The following is a 21,988-nucleotide window of genomic DNA, read 5'->3' as shown; positions in this document are numbered from 1 at the left end:
TTAAAGTGTATAATTCAATAATTTGCACTATTTTCTCAGAGTGCAACCATCACTACAAACAATTTGAGAACATTGTCATTACCCGTCCCCCATAAAACCTTGTACCTGTTAGCAGTCACTTTCAACTCCCCTCTTTAGCTAGCTGTAGAAAAGCACTTATTTATTTTCTGTCTGTGAATTTATCTATTATGGACATTTCATATATGTAGAATCACAAAATACGTTCTTTTGTAACTGGCTTTTTTCACTTAGCATAATATTTTAAAGGTTCATCCATGCTATATCTTCTATCAATGCTTTATCTCTTTTTATTGCCAAATAACATTCCATTATATAGATGTGTATGCTACATTTTGTTTATCTATTCATCACAGACGGGCATTTGGGTTGTTTCCACTATTGACTATTATGAATAATGCTGCTGTGAACATCTGCATAAAGGTTTTTGTGTAAACATAAGTTATCACTTCTCTTGGGTATATGCTAGGAGTAGAATTCCTAACTCGTATGGTAATTCCATATTTAAAATTTTGAACTGCTACACTGTTTTCCAGAATGGCTGACCCATGTTACATCCCCACCATAAATGCATGAAATTCCAAATTCTCTATATCCTTGTCAATATTTGTTTGTTTCTATCTTTTTTGATTATGGCCATCCTAGTAGGCATCTTTCCATTTACTTATTGGCCAGTTGGATATTTTCTTTGCATAAGTATTCACTCAAAGTCTTTCTTCATTGTTTAATTGCTTCTTTCCTTTTTTTGTCTTTTGAATTTTGAGTTATAAGAGTTCTTTGTACTCTGGATACAAGTACAATATCAGATGTTAAATTTCCAAGTGTTCTCCCTCATTCTCTGGATTATCTTTGATTGCAGGATGATATTGTTTACAGCATAAATGTTTTTAATTTGATGAAATCTAATTTATCTATTTTTTCCTTTGTTGCTTATGCTTTTGGTGTTATATATAATAAGGCTTTGCCTGCCACAGGTTATGAATATTACCTCCTATGTTTCCTTTTATAAGTTTTGTACTCTTAGCTTTTACAATCAGATCCATGTTCAATTTTGAGTAAATATTTGTAGATAAGTGATGTAGGGTCCAACATCATTATTTTGCATATGGTTATTCCATGCCATTTGTTGATAAAATACCATTCTTTCTCCTGTTGAATTTCTTGGTAGCCTTGTGGAAGATCAGTTGACTGTGAATATAAGAGTTTATTTCTGGATCCTCAGTTTCATTGCTCTATTATGCCTATTGTGTTTTTTCCCCCCAAATATTTATTATTTAAATGGAGGAACTCGTGCATGCTAAGCATGCACTCTACTGCTGAGCTATATCCTCCCCACTACATGCCTATTCTATGGCAGTACTTCCCATCTTGATTATTGTATATGGGAGGTAAATTTAGAAATTGGTAGGTTTGGGTCCACAAATTTTGTTTTTCTTTTTCAAGATTATTATTTTTAGAGGGAGAGGGAAGTCCCTTGCTTCTCCATATAAGTTTTAGGATCAGCTTTTCAATTCCTACAGAAAGTATCTGGGCCTTTGTTATGTATGGCTTGTACCGAATCTGTAAATCAATTTGGGGAGTATTGCCTTAACAATATTAAGTCTTCCCATGTGTAAACGTGGTATGTCTTTTCATTTATTTAGGAATTAAAAATTTCTATTAACAATGTTTGTCATTTTCAGAATATAAGTTTTATTAAATGTATCTTCAAATTTTGCATTTTTATACTCTTGTAAATGTGTCAATTTTATTTCAGATTGTGCATTGCTGGTGTATAGAAATGCAATTAACTTTTGTATATTGATACTACATCTTGCAAACTTACTAAATGACTCTATTGGTTCTAATAGATTTTTTACAAGATTTCTTGAGATTTTCTATTCATAAGATCACGTTCATCTGCAAAGAGATTACTTTACTTCTGCCTTTCCAATCTAGATGTGAGTTTTTAATTGTCTAATTGCCTAATCATTGTCTTTTTCTGATCTTAGTGGAAAAGCATTCCATATTCCAGCATTAAGTATGATGTTAGCTGTGGAATTCTTGTTAGGTGAATTTTAGCAAGTTGAGGAAGTTCCCTTTTATTTCTAGTTTGTTGAATATTTTATCATGAGGGTGTGTTGGATTTTGTCAATGCTTTTTCTGTATCTATTGAGATGATATTGTGAATCTTGCCCTTTATTCTATTGAAATAGTGTATTATATTAATTGATTTTCTGATGTTAAATCAATACCACTTAGTCATGGTATGTAATCCTTTTCATATGCTGCCGGATTCACTTGCTCTGATTTTGTTGTGATGTTTTGCATTTACATTCATAAGGGATGTTAGTGTATATCTTTCTTTTCTTGTGATGTATTTGCCTGATTTTAGTAAAGGATAATAGTTCAGGATGATATTGACCTTAAAGGATGAGTTGAGAAGTGTTCCCTACTCTTCTGTTTTTTCAGAGCATTTGTGAATAATTGGTATTAACTCATTAAACATTTGGTAAACTTTACTGATGAAAACTTCTAGGCCTGGGCTCTTGTTAGTGTAAAGTTTTGGTGTTTCTAATTCAATCTTTTTACTTGTTCTAAGTCTATTCAGATTTTTTTTCATCTTATCAGTTCTCATAGCTCATATCTTTGTAAAAATTTGTCCATTTCATCTCAGGTAGCTAATTGATTGGTGTACAGTTGTATACAGTACTCTTCCAATCCTGTTTTCTGTAACATTGGTAGTACTGTCTTCTCTTAGATTCCTGATTTTAGTAATTGGTCTTCTCACTTTTATCTTATTCAATCTCACTAAGTGTTTGGACCCATTTTCTCAGAGTAACTCCCCTGCAATACTGTTTGGCCATGGAGCAGGGGCACTAGTCTTTGTTCTTCTCAGTTTGCCTCTTCTGAAGTGGAGCTTCTGTGAGCTAGGATGAAGTTAAGTGGCGTTCTCGGCTTTTTGCACCAAAGACGACTTCCATTCTACAAGTGTTGGTTGGGTGGTGAGAGGGAGCTCCAAATATCTCAGCTGCCTGTGTGTAAATAGAGCTTCTGCAACACGGAACAGGGCTGGGAGATGAGAAGTATTTGCAACCTGTCCCTCCCAGGGAGATACCATAGCCCTAGACTGGGACTGGAAGGTGAGGGAGTCCTGTATGCTTGGCTGCATCCAGCAAGAGTAGAGCTTTCATCTCACTCAATAGGAAAAAGGAGGAAAGAAAGGGGAAGAAGCTTGTTGGCTTAAATCCCACAGACTTTTATTCTTACAGATATTTAGGATCTTATCTTGAATAAATATTTATCCATCTCCTGTATGACATTAGGACAATTTCCAGAGACTTGAAATGCTTTTTTGTATTTTTATATAATTTTCATAAGTTATAGTTGTTTCACTCAAAGAAATCTGTGTAGCTCATCATTTTGTCATTCCAGAAGTACCTCTAAACATGCTGAGGACTATGAAAGATAATTTCTCTGTTTAAGAAATGTATTTGGAAATGTATGAAACTATTCATTGACAGAAGATATATTAAAGTAGAGACATATGAAAGAAAATATATCAGAACACTTCTGACAAAGTCAGAGTTTCTAAAATGTTGAATTATATCCAAAAAATACAGTATATGATCAATAACATAATAACTATTGATATAATCTTTATGGCTCTTCAAGATACTAACAACAGTTAAACACAATAGTAGAGTTGGATGTTTACTGAAGTAAAAGGAAAGAGAAGTACAGATATTCTAAACTTATTATTTTGATTCAACCACAGATATAAAAATTTGTATATATATTTAGATAGATCTCTCAAAAATTATTGAGAAAACCCTTTAAACTTTACATAAAGTAATCAGAGTCTGTTTTATTTCTTCTTGCTGTGTTGGTGTAGTTTTGTAAACAAAGATACTTTTTAAAAATATGTTTGAACCAACACATGTGGGCAGTCTGATAAATATTTTGGTACACAGTAATTTTATTTGTAACATTTTAAATTGTGTGGTTTCCCTTCAGAGTACTTATTTATGAGTTATATGATGCCATTTATAGTAGTTATACTTGAAGAAATACTGTCACTAATTTCTAAATTTACCTTCTTGTACCAAATGCCCGAGTAAATGGAGAAAAGTTAGGAAACAATATATTGGCACAAAGTTTATTCTAATATGATTCCCCCCAAAGTTTAAGAGATTAGAGTTTTAAAAACAAGGAAAAAATATGGAGAATGAAAAGGTAAAAGCTGAAGAACCTAATTTAAAAACTGATGAAAACTTTCTGAATATTTCAGTGTGGTTTCTTTTATCAGTATGCTTTTCTTCCAAAGATGTTTAAAATATTTGTAAGTCTAATATTTAAAAAACAATATTTAAAAGTTCCTTTGACATGAAACATCATGGTTGTTAAAAACTGTGTATATGCTAAATGCAATTAGTGCTTGTTTTTGGTTACACAGTTTAACCTGATGCTACCTGCTCTAATGCATACTTGGCAGCCTTTCAAAAAACCAAACAGATGTTCTCTGTTTCCCAGAGAGAAGTGTCTGTGTGTTTGTGCAAGGGAGGGTCTAGGGCCATCCACTGGGAGTTCCAGATGGCTCATGATGCTACCTGCACTTTTATTTTCAGTCGTGTTAAGTATAATTTTGTTAACGTTATCCCTTTTATGGTTTTGATATCCTTGAGATGGGAAATTAAGAAATATTCTTCTTTCACTATGTGAATATTGAGTGACATATGTTAGAAGTATATAAAAGTACGTAACATATTGGAATCTATTTTAAATATATGTTATATTTATGTATAATATTGAATTTTCTCTACATGAAATTAGAAAAAACTCTGGCAATTAATGTTATTTGTGCATACACAGAAAGATGTCAGATTTTCACAGATTCATTTACATAGGGCCATTTTCCAAAGTGTGACCTTTCTTTTGAAGCATGCAATAATTTGGGCAGCATTGTAACACAAATGAAACACTGAGTCTGCAATTAGTCAAGTTGGCCATTATTTTAAAGAAGCAAATAACTAATTGTCTATTTTTGTCAAATTTTTTCTTATACTTGATATAAAAGCTACACTATTAATTATCTATGCCATAAAAATTTGGGATGAGGTTTTAATTTCTCCTCTCATTTAATCCTATTGAAACCCAAAATACATGAACACTATTTAAGTAATTAATGCTTCTTAGGTCACGTGTGCTTAACATGTGGAACCCTCATAAATTATAATGAATTAATAAAAAGTTTGACACCACATGTATAATTGTAGGTTTGTATTTATTTTTCTAATTGAAAAGTCAAAAACTTGCATCAGCTACTCAGTGCTGTCTGTGATTTAAAAAAAAAAGATTAAGAACTAATGCCTTAAGTTATGTTTAAACAAGTTTAGCCTCCCAAATTGTACTAAAGCAGACACAGTATTCTGGTGCAACTTAGCAAAGGTAATGAATATTAATTCTATTTAAGATGTTATATGGATGTTAGGGTGGATGTTAGGATTTAGGATGCTAAAATGGAAAATGCAAACACCTATGCAAAATTTGAAAATGAAGTCATTTTTGCTCCTAATAAATACACACGGATATCTGGAAGAATTGGCATATTCCCAGAATACAATGAGTGCCAACAAGAAAGTCATCTGGGACCACTTCTCAGATTAGTTTTTCATGTCGTGTATTGAGGTTGCTAGTTATTTCATAGAAACCAACATCACAATGCAGTCATGGAGACTATCAGTGCTGAATAGTCATTGCTGATATAAGTGCAACAAGAGAAAGTTTCAGTTTGTTAAATTGGCCTGAATTTCTTCATCAGAGTCGTACTTAACTTTACTTTGTATTATCACACATTTCTATTTTTTAATTCTCTGTTTTACAGAAATCAAAATTGAGATAACGGAAAAAGAGAAAGAGGAGTTTGTTTTCATATCTAGGAGTGAATAAAAAGATGGGAATTGGGGTTCTCCTGTAGATTGTATGAGGTTAATATAATCCTAACATTTAAATTTAAGAAAAAACCCAAGAGATAATTATAGATCAATCTCTATATTAAATGCTTTAAACTTATAGTGAAAATTGATTCCCATTTAAAAAAATATTTCATTATACTCAACTGAAGTTTAACCTAGGAATATAAAGATGATTTAACATAAGATTTAATAGATTGATAACAGGTTGATTAAAATCATAAAAACATTTGGGAAAAAATATATATATAACTGACATTGATAAAATTCAATAACCATTCCTGATAAAAATGTATAAAAAGAATGAAAATCTTGTTTAGGTGATAAAGACAACTTGCTTTAAACCAAGAGCTTTATTATATTCACCAGTAAAATCCCAGAGGAATTTTATCTAGATTTGCAAAATGAAATCCTCATTATCACTTTGCTGTTTAATAAACTGCTTTTTTTTTGCGGTGCTTTCCACATTTTGAAAATACTTAAATGTGACTCATTTTTTTCTTTTTTAACGATAACCAAGTATTTCATATAAAATGATGAAAGATATATCTGTAAAAAGTAGCACATTTATGTAATGTCTTGTTGTCATTTTATATCAAATACAGATTTACATACTGTCAAATTTATACCCAATATTTATACCAATATTGTATCACTGGATTTTTTATTTTAAAATGCAGAAACTCTAAAATATATTGTTACGTATGTTTGCCAAATGTCAATATTTCAGAAAGCCTCTTTCTTTATTCTTAAATTGTCTATTTCACACTTTTCGTTAAAATATCTTTAATTTTCTGAATTGTGGTGAAAGCAGATGATACTTTTAATTTTGTTTTTATATCCACACTTTGCAAAGTGAGATAGGTAGATAGATAATATATGTGTGTAGATAGATAATATACGTGTGTAGACAGACACACAGACACACAAACACATTATACTATTTCTCAATTGCCCATTGTTTCTATGCTCAATTGGTCTATGAAAAATCTGGCAAATATAAACTGGCTTTCATGGACCAGGAAAGTCAGCTTAACTAAAAGGCCAGGGAATTTGTAGCGAGTTCTATGTAATAAAAATAAACATAATGCATTTGGTAATCTTTCAATGACTTTATGAAGGCAAAGCACCTGGATGAAAAGAACCCTGACGTTAATTTATCACATGTGACTGGGAATTGACAGAATTCTGCTTTAAAGTGCTGTAGCATCCACAGCTAAATGAACATGCTGCTTTTAGCAACTGAATGCCAGAGGCCAGGAGATCCTAACAGGATAACTTTCAGGATCAAAAGAATGTTTCATGTAGGAAACTTGAAACAAATATATTATCCTAAAGCCATCAGTCAACAAAAAGCAATTAAGCATGACACTAATCAAATAGTAACAATGGCTGCATTATTATTACTATAAATCTGTTAAGGATATAATTCTTTAATTGATGTACTTTGTAAAAAGTAGTAATTCCACTGATCTAATATTCTTTCCAAATAATAGTTATATAATTAGATAGACTTTTTTTTTCTATTGAAAAATACTTGGGTTCTTTTTTTTTTTAGTAGATATTTTAGAAGTACACTTCCTTTCTATTAAGCTGCGTCTAAACAAACAAAAAATAATGAATAAAAAAGATTAAAAGAATAAATATGGAGATCTTTGCCAAATTACATCTAATTGAAAAAGTTCAAATATTCAAAAAGTCTTGTTTACCATAATTTAATATGGTCAAGCAAAAATGTTAGGGCAAGATCAAATAAGATAAAGCCAAGGTGTAAAACCAAGGGGTGGGGGTGGAGATCATCAATTGGTGTCATTGAATAGATTTCCAAGGTAAGTGTTAATGTGGTGTTGATGGTGACATTAAAATGTAATTCTAGGTAAAGTCTTAGGTGCTATCATCTAGAGAACAGAAACTATTATACAGTAACGTGAAAGATTGCCCAGAGTCCATCAAGTTGGCTAATATTCAAAACTGAACATCATGTGATAAGAGTGAACTTCTTTTGGAAACTCAATTTTTAATCTAATCCAATTATTTTATATTTACCTTATGGAATTAGAGAAGCTGGCTGTTAGAGATATAAACTTAAATTATTAACTAACGCTTCATCTGAGAAATCTGCTCAGAAGTTGATTATGTTATCAACTTTCATTGGTGAGCTCATATTTGCCTGGTTTAATGCAGAAGGATTGATTAGTGGATCATGCAAACTTTTTTCCAGGATCTGTAATTCTGTCTATGGCCATAAGATCTATCTACTGATGATTCTCATCTTACATACCAAGGCAAAGACAGTACCAAATTTGGGTGAAAGGTAAATTTATTGAGAGTCAAATTTTCTTTAAAAAACATTATGATGAAGGAAATTAATAATGCATAAGGAAACTTTAAAGATAAAAATGCTGAAAATTTTTAAATACAACAAAAATAATGGCACTTGTATATTATTTACAAGCACGTGCACATGCGTGTATGCACATGAACAGACATCTGGCAATATTAAAATACTAGGGACTCAGGTTGAAGGCTAACAGAGTTGAAATTGAACACAGAAAGGTAAATGATTGGAACTTTAATTACTTTGATCCGTCATGCCTTGTAGCTATGTGTCAGCCTAAGCCAACACGAGTGACATGGAACAAAGGCCATGACTGCTTCAACATAGTAACACGTTTCTAATGGTTGATTCATAAGTGTATTGAATTGAATGTGTGCTCTGAACTAAAAATAAGACTATAGAAATTTCAAAACTATAGAAGTGTTATGTATTTATTATATCCATGTCTCTCTGTATTAATATGTAAATATAGGTATATAATATAGGAATATAAATATGTAAATTTAAATTAATGTATATCTGACCTATATACATATGTCACTTATATGTTTGTTGAAAGAGAGAAAGGTGGAATTCTCTATTCTAAAATCAGAATATTTAACCGAATAAAATATGATATGTTTACACCAAACAATAAACTGGTTTTTAGTACATTTATGAAAAAATATAGGCAAATCATTACAAAGTGGTATATGTAAGATTGAAACAACTAGTTGGTTGGCTGCTTTTTTTTTTTAATGTTTCCCTTGGTGGTTTAGTATAATATGCATATAGTAGTATGAACTTGCTAGAGGATTTCAAGTAAATGGGAAAAATGCTATTATTATTTTGGGTCACTCTATTTCCCCAAACCGCAAAATTTCCTTTAACGTTTGCAGACATTTTTAAGAAGAACAAATGAAAGGGAAGAAAACTTACCTTCCTTTCTAGTAGTATGTAGAGTTTTGCACTTTAAATCAATTTCCAATGATGCTTTGAAGTTTTCGCATTTTAGAGATTTACCATTTTGTGGTTCTGTGGAAAAAAAGCATAACTAAAAATCTACTTAACTTATATATTAGAAGGTGTAACCGGAGGCCTGCTTATTCTAGGCAGCTCTTTGGGTTAAAGGCTGGAACTGCTTATCAATATGAATTACCTTTCTAAGAGATATAACATCTCATCAAAGTTCCTTTGTTTTTCTATTATTGGTAGTAATATCAAAAATAGAAAAAACATGAATATCCAGTTTAATTTAAGCATATTCACTGTTCAGTGTGTGATTGAATATTTTGGTGATTTTTTACAAACATATGGATCTTTAAAATTATTTCTTCAAGTATAAAATGTCCACCTATAAAACTTCTATGTAATTCTCTTCTTTGGTCTTTATTTATAGACATTGGAACTTAAGTGCATTCACATTTTCTATCCTTTTGAGGTTATCTTTTCTTTTGGTATCAAAAGTACAATAACTCAGGTCCCTTCTTGAAATAGCACAGTGAGTCCAATAACTTCCTGAAGTAATCTTAGAAACTCTAGGGAATACAGACATATCCTGATGTTTCTTCTCATCTCTGGCTGTGACTTGCCCCTCCCGGGCAATATCCTGTGGCCTCATCTCTGCTTTTGCCTGTCACTTGGAACATTTGCTTTGAATGATACTTTGGAGGATCAATACTACAGTTCCTCCAGAACATATCATTAGGGTATTAAAATGAATAAATGCAATGTTGAAAATTGTCTAGCAGACTTCTGCTCCCCTGCAGTTCCTTGGTTTTTCCCCTTACATTGGGGAGGTCCTTGCTGGCTATTTCTCTTTTTACCCCTTGTCTTTCTAGTCTCTTTCCAACTTGGGCACCTCCACGTTCAGCTCCTCCTCACTTCCCTCTGTCTCCTTCCTCAGACTTCTACCACAGGATGCTGAAAATTCCTTCTTAATATACAAATCATCCCTCCTCTGAGATGCCCGTTTTACACTATTCAACTGGCATAACCTTTCACACTATAATGAAAATAGTTATCAACCTCTTATAAGGAATTGGCATTTTTCTTACTGAACAAATATTTGGGCCTGCTGCCAACACAGTACTAAGTAAGGTACTTGACTTAACATATTCATGACTAAGAGGGTTTATCAAAATGATTCATTTCGAAGTCTGTCAGGAAGACAAATTTCAGCTTTCTGCTTTAGAACCACGGAAGTAATATGTGAACAGATTAAATGTAGCTGATTTTTTTCCCCTCAAATCTTCTAGTAATCCAGGTTAAACAAATATTGAGGTACCTGAATACTTAAAATAATTAAATGCAATTAGAGTTAGATATAACTTTTCCTCCATTATTTATTTTTGTTTTTAAGGAATTCTGTTCCCAGCTATGATGGAGTAGCTTGTATGAAGGAGAAAAAAAACAAAACAAAACAAAAAAACCCTGCAAGAGAAAGTAGAAAAACAGGATAAACTGCAGAACAAGCAAACCACCAAAACAGCTCTTTGAGTTAATTAGACACTATGGGCCAATATCCAGATGAGATTGAGAAACAATTGAAACCAAAAGACAATGGAATGATATTTTTAAGTATGAAAAAATTAAAATTAATAATAATAATAGTAATAATAAATGATAACCTATTCTACCTACAATGAAAATATTCTATAAAAATACAGGCAAATAAAGATGCTTTCAAACATGAAAATAGAAAATTCGTTCTTTGGAACTCTCTCAGATAGAACTTCTAAAGGAAGTCCTTAAGACCAAAAAAAAAAAAAAAAAGAGCCAGCTAGAAGTACAAATATATATCGAAAAACAAAGAATAAAAATGTTAAATATATGGATAAATCCCCATTAATATTTTAGTACAAAGCAATAACAACTTCCTGTAAGTTTTGCAAATAAATATATATTTAGATATGTGACAGTACTAGTATAAAAGGTATTAGAGGGGTAAATGAAGTTAAAGTGTTCTAAGGTCCTTGCATTGCCTGGTGTGTGGGAAAAGTTTTAATTGATAGTTGATTTTAATGTGTCAAATATGCATGTTGTGAAGTCTGGACATCCATTTTTGAAATGTGATCCAAGAACCCCTGGGTCATTCCCATGTGGCTTCTGGAGGGTCCAAAAATATCAAAGCCATTTTTCAAATTGTAAGACCTTATTTATCTGTTTCATTATATTGACATTCACTCTGTGCGAAAGCAATGCTGATATTTTGGTCTGAATCCCACAAGTGGCATCAAATGATATTGTTAATCATTTCATTCCTCTCATATGCTCAAAGGGAAACAAACAAACAGAAAACAGTTTTGTTTAAGAATGTCCTTGAGTACATGTTGTTAATATCCCATGTGATGAAACGGGAAGCCCATATAAAGCTATTCTCTTGCACACCAGAGTATGACGGTTATTTCAAGGAAACTATCAGGTACCTATGTGATTATTTGGGTTGAGAGCTGAACTAGTCACTTTTCCTTGAAACATTACTTTAACTTGAAAGAGTGACTGACAGGAAAATGTGGAAATTCAAACTTGGTGTTTTGCAGACATTGCTTAAGAACAAACCAAGTGACCTATCACTTCAAGGAAACCAACAGTGTTTGTTGCCAGTCACAAAACTTGAACTGTTAAGCAAAAATCAGAATTTTTGAAACTTGTATCTATTAACATGAACTTTATAGCTCTCCAATACTTAAACACTTTCTGATGAAATTGATAATGATAAACACAAATATTAATTTTAACATATTGTATAATGAAATGTACTGACATTTGAAAGAGATGCATTACTCGGCAAATTAATATTTTATATAAGACTAATGCATGTTATCAAAGTGTGCAATGGTAAAACTAATCTTTTCAAAATGCAGATAGATCAGTGGATTTTAATGTAACAATATGTGCAAATATATTGTTATGGTTTCAGATTCTACACTGCAACTAACATTTAAGAAACCATTTGTTGAGATTTGTTGTAGTAGCAAAGAAAACTGTTAATATACTTCTCCCTTTTCCAAGTACATTTTTCTGTGAAACCAGATTTTCTTTACATATTCTAATAAAAATATTATAAGTATCTCGGAGTGGATAAGGATATATAAGAGTGTAGCTGTCTTTCTTTAAATCAGATCGTAAAGAGATTTGCATAAATGCAAAATAATGCTTATTTCACTAATTTTTTTCTGTGAGAAATATTGATTTTTATGCAATATCATTTATTATCATTATATGCAATGGACTTTAGCTATTATTTTAAATGAATTACTAAGGGTGTATTTTTAAATTTTCTAAGTTTTAATTGTTTTAATAGATGTAAATGACATAGAAGAAAGCTCTTTGGGTACCTGAAGAATTTGAAGAATGCAAAGAGGTCTTAAGAACTAAATGCTTGGACACAATGACTCTAGTAATCACAAAAGGCACAATAGAATAATCTATAACTAACAAGTTAAGGGGGAAGGAATGGAGGTTTGAAAAATAGCTTCATCAATCCAGTGAAAGCAAGAATGGAAAGAAAAAGGAAGCTGAACAAATGGACAGATAGAAACAAAGACTATGATGGTAGATTTTAACTCAAATCTGTCAGGCATTCCAATAAATATGAATATACTTAGTACTATAATTTTTAAAAAAGAAAATTGTTAGCTGGACTTAAAAACACAAATCCAACTATATCCTATTTTATAAGAAAAATGATTTAAAGTATAAACACAGAATCAAAATAAAATATGAAAAATATGTAGCACTAAAATAAAGGTAAAAATAGTGTAGATATATTTATATCAGATAGTGAAAACTCTAAGGCAAGGGGAACATTGCATAGTGATGAAAGTGTCAGTACACTAGAAAGATATAGCTGTTATAAATTGGCATGTACCTGACAGATAACCTCATATCATAAACCAGTGGAACAAAATCAAGAGCCCAGAATAAACTCATGCCTATACATACAGTCAACTAATTGTGAACAAAGGTTCCAAGAATGCACAATGGAGAAACGATAGCCTCTTCAATAAATGATGTTGGGAGAATTGGACACCCACATGCAAAAGAATAAAACTGGACCCTTATTTTATCCCATACATAAAAATCAACTTAGAGTGAATTAAAGATTTAAATGTAAGACTTAAAATTGTAAAACTCCTAGAAGAAAACATCAGGTAGTACATCTTAAAATTGGTCTGGCCATTGTATTTTTGGATATGACCTCAAAAGCACAGACAACAGAAGCAAAAATAGACAAATGGGACTACATAAAACTCAAAGCTTCTGCACAGCAAAGGAAACCTACAAAAATGGGAGAAAATAATTGCAAATCACGTATCTGATAAAAGACTGATATCCAAAACATAAAAGGGACCTCTACAACTCAATAGCTAAGAAAACCAAAATAAACAAACAAAACCAAGCTAATTACAAATGGGCAAAAGAGTTGAATAGACATTTCTCCAAAATAGACTTACAAATGACCAACAGATAAATTAAAAGATGCTCAACATCACCAATTATCAGGGAAATGTAAATCAAAACCACAAGGAGGTATCACTCTATACTTGTTAGAGTGGTATTATTAAAAAAAAAAAAAAAAGACAACCAGTGTTGGTGAAAATATAGAAAAACTGGAATCCTTGTACACTGTTGGTAAGAATGTAAAATTATACAGCCACTATGGAAAATATAATAAAGGTTCCTCAAAAAAAAATAGAATTACCCATATGATACAGCATTCCCATTTTTGGAATATATCCAAAGTAAGTGAAATCAGGATCTTGAAGAGATATCTGCACTCCTAAGTTCATTGCAACCTTATTCATAGTAGCTGAGAGGTAGACACAACCCAAATGCCCATTGACAGGAAAATGGATAAAGAAATGTAGTATATATACACAATGGAATATTATTCAGCCTTCAAAAAGAAGGAAATCCTGCATATACAACGTGGATAAACCTGGAGGACATTATGCTAAATGAATAAGCCAGTCACAGAAGGACAAATACTTTATGATTCCACTTATACAAAGTATTGAAACTAGTCAAACTTAGAGAAACAGAGGGTATGATGGTGGCTGCCATGAATGAAGGAGAGGAAGAAGCGGGGAGTTCTTCAAGGGGTATAAAGTTTCAATTATGCCAGGTCAGTCTTTTAAGATATTCTTAAAAGATTTCCCTCCTGGCCAAAGTTGGTTGTTGAGAAAAGTCTCTTTGTTTGCATATCTTGGTTTTCACTAAGTTCCTCTTCCTCTTCTTTTCTGAACTCAAAAATGTTGTTTGAAATCAGATCACGGACAGATTCAGCATCTAGGTTGGAGGTAGGTGGCCAGTAGCCAGCCCATTGCTCATCACTGATTTATACTGAGTACACAGCAGTTACATATTAGTTCATTTTTGCAGAGCCGCCTAGTTAATTTGGTTTTATATATTTAGGGAATTGATTTAATCAATTACTTTTGTATAATCCATTAATTAATCTACTAATATTTATTTAGCACCTGACAACAATAATCAAGATAGAACCCTTGCCTTCATTCAACGTTACATGCATTTAAATACAGTAATTATTATGGTATTGTAATAATGAAAGAGAAAGACTAAAATAACTATGTTTACATATATGAAGTCTTCCTATTAGAAAACACATTGAAACAGCAACCGAAAGTCAAATCATAATATTTTTTAGCAGTAAGTTTGACTAATATGTAACTGCCGTGTAGTCAGTTCTTAAGCTAATATTTTGTAGGAGCTAGTTTCCATTGGAACAATGGAACCTATTAATTTTCCTTAAAAATCCTTACATCATTAAGGAGTTCCATTTCAGTGAATAGATGCTAACTTTCATCTGAGAATCTTGGAATCTATTTTGAATTTTGACACTTTTTTTCATTCTGCAGAAATAGTGGTCTGCACATTGAATCATAAATTCAGACTAATTGAAGAAGTTAAGAAGACTGGCAAGGAAGAGTTTACAAAATAATTAAAGAAGGAAAAAGTCACACAAAAATGATGCAAAATATTGAGAAACGAGAGACAGAGAAAGAAATGGGAACTCAGCTGCATGAATCTTGCACCATTAATTAAGGGTATCACTGGGAAAATAATTTTTAATGGCCACTGTGTATTTGGAGGGGGTGTTGTTTGTTTTATTTTTATTATTTTTGGTGCTTTCTTTGTGTTGTGCTATTTCTAGGTTGTAGGATTTTTTAAAGTTATATTTTTCAAGCACCACAGGATTTATAAAGCAAACATATGTATCCCCAAGTGAAGAAATTCTTGAAGCATCTGTTGCTAAATTTTCTTAGTTTAATTTTTGTTTTTCTTGTATAAAATTACATTTTAGATTTCTCTATTCAAATAGAAGTTATGGTAAATTGAATTTTGTACTAAAATTCAAATCAAATAATAGTGAATTTACTTTTAAAATAGAGTAGTTAGTAATGTGGTAAATCAAGAGAGTCAAACTGTTGGAAATATATACCTAGAGAATTTAACGCACCTTGTAAAAAGGCTAAGTTATGACAATATTGAGAAATGTTTAAATCATTCAGCTGTCTTGAAACAGAAGATGTATGTTGAGAAGGAATACCTTTTCACCCTTTATACGAGTAAGTAGTTACCCCCAGATTAGGGAAAGAAATGCAGTAATTCATCAAGGAATTTGAGTGATCTAGTTAAAATTATTGTGTTATAAATGTCAAAGGTATCTAAAATAAACTTCTTAAGGTATAAGGAACATACTTGGAGAATCTAATTTAATATCATTTGCATATTTTACAAACATTATTAATATACAAACTAATACTTGCTTATGCTTAGCTAAGGGTAAAATCCAGACTTGATGCTGTTTGGAAAGCAGAAAGAAATGAATAAGCTTGGGATTTTAGCTAACCATAAATTTTTGAAACCAATTAACAGTATATAGAGGAAGATCCCAAACTGAGTTTCATTCCTGAAAAGAGGTTAAACTGATTAGGTAAGAAGGTTAAAACTGGAGAAAAGAAACATTGCCTGTGATTAATGTGAGATATTTCAAGGACATGATGAATCATCCATAACAATAAACTACTTCCAAACAAAGACACACTCACTAAAGAATTCTCAAAAAATGATAAAAACTGAACAGCAGTTAAAAAGAGAAAGAAAAAAGAAGCATACTTTGTGCAAATAAAATTGAGTTTTAAAAGAATGAGGGGTTCAGAAGCATGGAAAAAAGATCTAGTTAAATAAAAAACATATCTTAGTAATACTAAGCCATCAGTATACTTCAATTCAATAAAATTATATCAATTTTAAGTTTCTTAATAGAGAAATGAAAGAATGAACTTTGAATATATGACATCATTTAAAATGTATTAGCACCTCTGTTAACTATCATTTTTCATAAAGGGTTTTTTTTGCAATAACTAATATAAGGTTTAAAAAATATAGTTCAGTATGAAATTTTAAAGAAAAAGCTAAATTATAGTTCTCAGCTACATTAAACATGATGGGATATATCATAGAATTGAAAATTCAGATAATAATTTTTCATGAAGAGAACAAATTTTATTCCAGACAATCACAGTTAAATCAATTTGCATTTTTTTCTTTAATGACTCTTACACTTATACACCACCCAAGAAAAATGTTTACCATTATAAATAGGACTAAAATAGAAGAATGGGAATGACACTGCTAAGTGTGGCCAGAAATTTAAATGAACAGGTAGTAAAAGTACTAAACAATTTCACTGACCAGTCTGTAGAAAAACATATCCACAATCACTGGAAATCAAGGGAAGTTAAGAGAATGTTAGTAAAAGACAGTGTTTCATAAAGACGATCAACAAAATGTACCCACCATTTCTGAGAAGCCAATGATAAAAACAGGCCATTTAATGTTACAGAGTATGTCCTAGTTCCAATCATGCAATTTTCTCTTTCACTTCTTATCAGGCACACCTTTTTAAAAAAATTGTGGTAAAAACCACATAGCCTAAAATTTACCATATTAATCATTTATAAATGTACAGTTCAGTAGCATTAAGTATACTCACATTGTTGTGAAACAGATCTCCAGAATTTGTTCCTTTTGTGAAACTGAAACTCTACTCATTAAACAAATTCCTCATTTCCTCCCTTCCCCCAAGTAGAATAGTAACCCCCATTCTACTTTCTTTTTCTATGAATTTGACTATTTTAGATACCTCATATAAGTGAAATCATACAGGATTTGTCTTTTTGCGACTGGCTTATTTCACTTAGTATAATGCCTCAAGGTCCATACGTGTAGCATGTAACAGAATGTCTTTTTTTTAAGTCTAAATAATTTTCCATTGTATGCATAGAGCACATTTTCTTAATCCATTTGTCTGTCAGTGGACATTTGAATTGCTCTCATCTCTTGGCTATGATGAATGTTGGTGCTGTGAAGATGGGTGTGCAAGTATCTCTTTGAGAGCCTGCTTTCAATTTTTGAGACTCTATCCTCCCTATTTGCATTCTGGCATATACCAAGAAGTGGGATTGCTGGATCATATGGGAGTTCTATTTTTGATTTTTTAAAGAACTGCCATACTGTTTTCCATAGCAGTTGTACCATTTCACAATTGCATCAACAGTGCACTTGAGTTCCAATTTCTCCACAACTTCACAAGGTGCATATATTTTTGATATTGAATGTTACATAATAAATATTCAAGTTGTAGTGAGAAATCTCAGCATTCATACAATTGATCTAAATTAGGGCTGAGCAAGTATTGACATGTTCAGTTAGCCTTCTATCCTGATCAGTTCCTTACCCAAATGACGTGAAATTGAAGGTTAGAATGTGATCCTACTGAAATATAGGTAAGGATGTTTTGAAAGTTGTGGATATGAAAGGAGAGGTGTTGAGAAATAGGGAGTATGGCCAGAAGGGGATACCAGAATGGGAAGTTAAATAGGATTCAGCATGAAGTTCCTGGGAGCATTACAGTCAACAACATTAATTGCCTGGGTTTGATATGGGAAGTGTGAGACGAAGGAACTTGCTTACTTGGAAGTATGGCTTTAGAGCCACAAGACCTGGGTTTTGCCACCAGATCAATGTTGTATTACGTTTGGCAAGAAAATCAGTCCACATGAATCACAATGACCTCTGCTGGAAATAAGGATAAAAATAACACATTTGTAGATTTTTCTTAAAAGCTGAATAAGAAATGAATGTAAACTCGCCTAGCACACTGTCAGATATGTAATAGGTGTTCCATGGCTCTTACTTGTCTTCTCTATTTATGCTCTGGCTTTTACTTACTTCTCCATTTTAACATCAGAAGACCCCTAATCTGCAGCTTCTAATATGAAGACCTCAATTTAAAATATTCCCTTAGTATAACATAATGTAGTACATTAGAAGCAAATCATGTTTTTTCTATGATTTTTTTTTGTGTATAGTCTCCATATTAGTGTAGAAATTTATATTGGGAGATTAAAACACCAGACAATATGCTAACATCTCAATATTAAATAAATATTTTTGTAGATATCTTAGTTAATGTAGCTGCATTAATTAAAACGTTGATAATTTTTAATAAAGCATATAACTAAGCTATCAAATCTGTAAAACTTTAAAGGGTTAAAATCAGATAATGATAGTAGTCAAGATTTAAGGTCACTTTTTGTAGAATGTATTTTATTATCCTTTATGAAATGTTAAACAGTTTTATTTCCTCTGGAACAAATCATTGTGCTAAAATGTTAAGAATATACGTTCTTGCAAATAGAATTTGTGGTGGTTTCTGGGCTTTTATTAATGGACTTACTACTTTTCATCCCAGTTTTTCACAGCTTATCTCTTTAAACTATTGATATGTTGAGCAACTGTTTTAATTTCTTTAGCAAAAAAATAGTTAAATAACTGATTATGTGTCTCCTCATGTTGGCCACAAGGATGTCTGTGGTCAGAATTGCAGCCCTCAGGCTGTGGTTTTATCTTTAATTGTCTTCTATTCTTACTTTTTTTTTTCCCATTTTTATTTATTTTCTATTTGATGACTGGTATATAACATTATTAAAGAATGAGGTAGAGGTACAGCTAAACATGTTGAATCTGTAGACATATTTGAAATTTTATAATGAAATTTAAAATAGAAACGTCAAAGTATGGGCTCTTATTACTTCTTTACAACCTCAGTACACTTTGAGCCAGACTGATTTCTTTCTTTCTTAGTTATTTATTTACCCCTACAATCACTGATTTTTCTTTTTCTGTTTAAAGATGCACTACCTATACAGACAAGAGCTTCTTTCACATGCGTGGTCAAGTCTATGTGACCTCAACCTTTAACATGAAGAAGACATCTCCTCAAAATGCCCCTAAAACAATTAACTAATTCAATTAAATGCTACATGCCTCACTCAAACCCTACCACTGCTCTCCTTCAGTCTGTGAATCTTTGGTAAACTTCAACCTTTTATTACTAACTCAATAAAGACAGAAAACAATGGAAGTGACTACAAAGTAAAAGCAGCAAAAACAGATTTAAAGAATAAATGTTTATGAATTTTCCCTGTGCATTTTATAGCAGACTATATTGTTCCCTTTCTCTCATGTTGTTTTAATAACAGTGTTCATATACTCTTTAAAGTTCTTGTATGAAAATAAATACCCATGATCAGCAAATAAATAGAAGTTATTCTAAAATACCCATGAAGAAGATAATAACTCAGGTTGTTTTTTAAAACCATGCAAGCAACTTAGTGTACATCTTTAGAAATTTGGTAGTTATCATCAGTTCCATTCATTACATTTCAAAAGTAGAAGAAATAATAAGTCAAATTGCTATTTATTTTTTCATACTCAGAGAGAGGAAAATAATAAGCTATTTACTTGATAGATCTTGACCATTGTTGTAGGCCCATCTGTACCTGCAAACACACGCAAAACTGTCTACTCGTTCTAGAAGACAGCTATCTCCCCATCGCTTCTTTTCATTAAAACCAAAAATTACGTGGAAAAAATGGATACGTTTCAAGAATCATATTAAAAGGTAGGATCCTCTTTTGCCAATATGGGCATATTGCAACTTTACAAAACTGTAAGACGGCCATTAAGGAATTCAAAAGGATTATCCACATTCAAAGAAAGAGATGAACAGATTGTTTTCTTTCATAAACGTTCTTTGATTAATAAGTTTCATCAAAATACAGAACAGGCATAATGCTAGTGTTTGTTATTCATGTGGAAATATCGATCAAATTAAGACAGTTGGCAAAAAAAAATTCAGTGGAGAAACCAAAATGTAAACTATTTTGCAATTATATTTATGGACAGACATAGTCTGGCTTTTTACAGGGAACTGTCAAGTGCTTCCCTTTGAAGCCACTTCATTTATCACATGGTTCAGGCTGCTGAGGCTGGCTGCCATCTTTTGTCGGGGAAAGAACTGCACAAGACGTTTACTTTGTCAGTGGTCCTACTGTGTCAGAAGAGGAATTATGAAGGAGATTTGGGATATGGCTGAAGCAGTGGAAGGAATCCCTCTCCAATAAACCAATAGCTGGATGACTGAGGTGTTAAATTTTGCGAGTCTATAAAATCAGTGCAGGTGATTTCCCTAATAGAGAAATTGTCCACTCCCAACATGGAGTTTCACATTCCCAACCAAAAACTCATTTTAAGCTTGAGATTAAGAGAGATGGATGCTGAGTTTTGCGACAAAAGCAAACTAGGGATCAACTGTCTCGATTCTTACATATTTAGTGTGCGTTTTCAAACTCACTATTCAAAACCTCTCATTTGCTAGCTTCTCTGTTCCTAAACTATATATTTGTAGGTATGAGAAATAGAACAATTACTGGCATACTTTAAGAGGCAGTTGTCCTATGATGATGAAGAAGTGTTTATGTGTGTTTGACTGGATACATTCTTCACTTTGTTACCATATGTGCAACATGGTCAGATGGTTAATGAGTTTTCAGGGCTGAAATGCATCTGGTCCAACTTTAAACTTATGGTTTATAATACTTCACTGGAAAGCATGTAATTAATCTTTCAGTGGATAATCTACCATAACTCCTAAACTAATTAAGAATAGATATTCTTTTTAACAGGATTTGAAAATTAAGTTTTATATAGGTTAAGGGGGGAAAAAAAGCCCTTGCATTGATAGAGAAGTAATAACATCTCAGATAAAACTGACCCCCTTCCACCCTCCTTCTCTACCAAATCCTGTTGATAGAATTGTGCCCCTTCACTGAATGTATGCTGTCAAAAAGCCTTTCCCTTAAGGAAAAGGACAGTCTCTTACTCATCTGTGAATCCTGAGCATCTGGCATAGAGCAAAAGCATGAAAGGTGTTTATCGGCCAAAATATTATAGGAGTTAATTCAGACAGATTCCACCTTGTAATACATGGATTTAAATAACTGTGTGGGCAAATACATGTAAAACTAAATGTATATATACATACACAAATATATGTGTATAAATACAGCTATACATATGCAAATTTCACAAATGAATAAGCTGAGGTACAGAAATTTTCAAAAAATATATAAAGTCAGACTGATAGTTATGTTCCATTTGTGATTCAAATGAAGAGAATCTGACGCTGAAGCTTAAGATTCTAACACTATGATATATGAGTCACTAAAGAGTTCCTTGTGTGTATGTAATACAATTTATTTAATCATTCTAGTCTTCTCAAGCACATTGGCTTTTCTAATTTAGTATAATTATAAATAATTATCAA

At 31.9% G+C, this 21,988-nt stretch overlaps 1 long non-coding RNA gene across 1 annotated transcript in view; it reads left to right on the top strand.

Annotated features, from left to right (window-relative positions):
• LOC140696355 (uncharacterized) overlaps positions 1-19,803 on the top strand; it is a 216,967-nt gene extending 197,164 nt beyond the window's left edge. Inside the window, exons 6-7 of the long non-coding RNA XR_012072563.1 lie at positions 15,171-15,359; positions 19,513-19,803. This is a non-coding gene — a long non-coding RNA (uncharacterized lncRNA). The remainder of the gene's footprint in view (positions 1-15,170; positions 15,360-19,512) is intronic.
• Positions 19,804-21,988: the final 2,185 nt, after the last annotated feature.

Source organism: Vicugna pacos, chromosome 5, assembly GCF_048564905.1.
Source record: "Vicugna pacos chromosome 5, VicPac4, whole genome shotgun sequence".
Lineage (NCBI taxonomy): Eukaryota > Metazoa > Chordata > Mammalia > Artiodactyla > Camelidae > Vicugna > Vicugna pacos.
The sequence above is the reverse complement of the archived record's forward strand: the minus strand, read 5'-3'. Positions and strand labels throughout refer to the sequence as shown.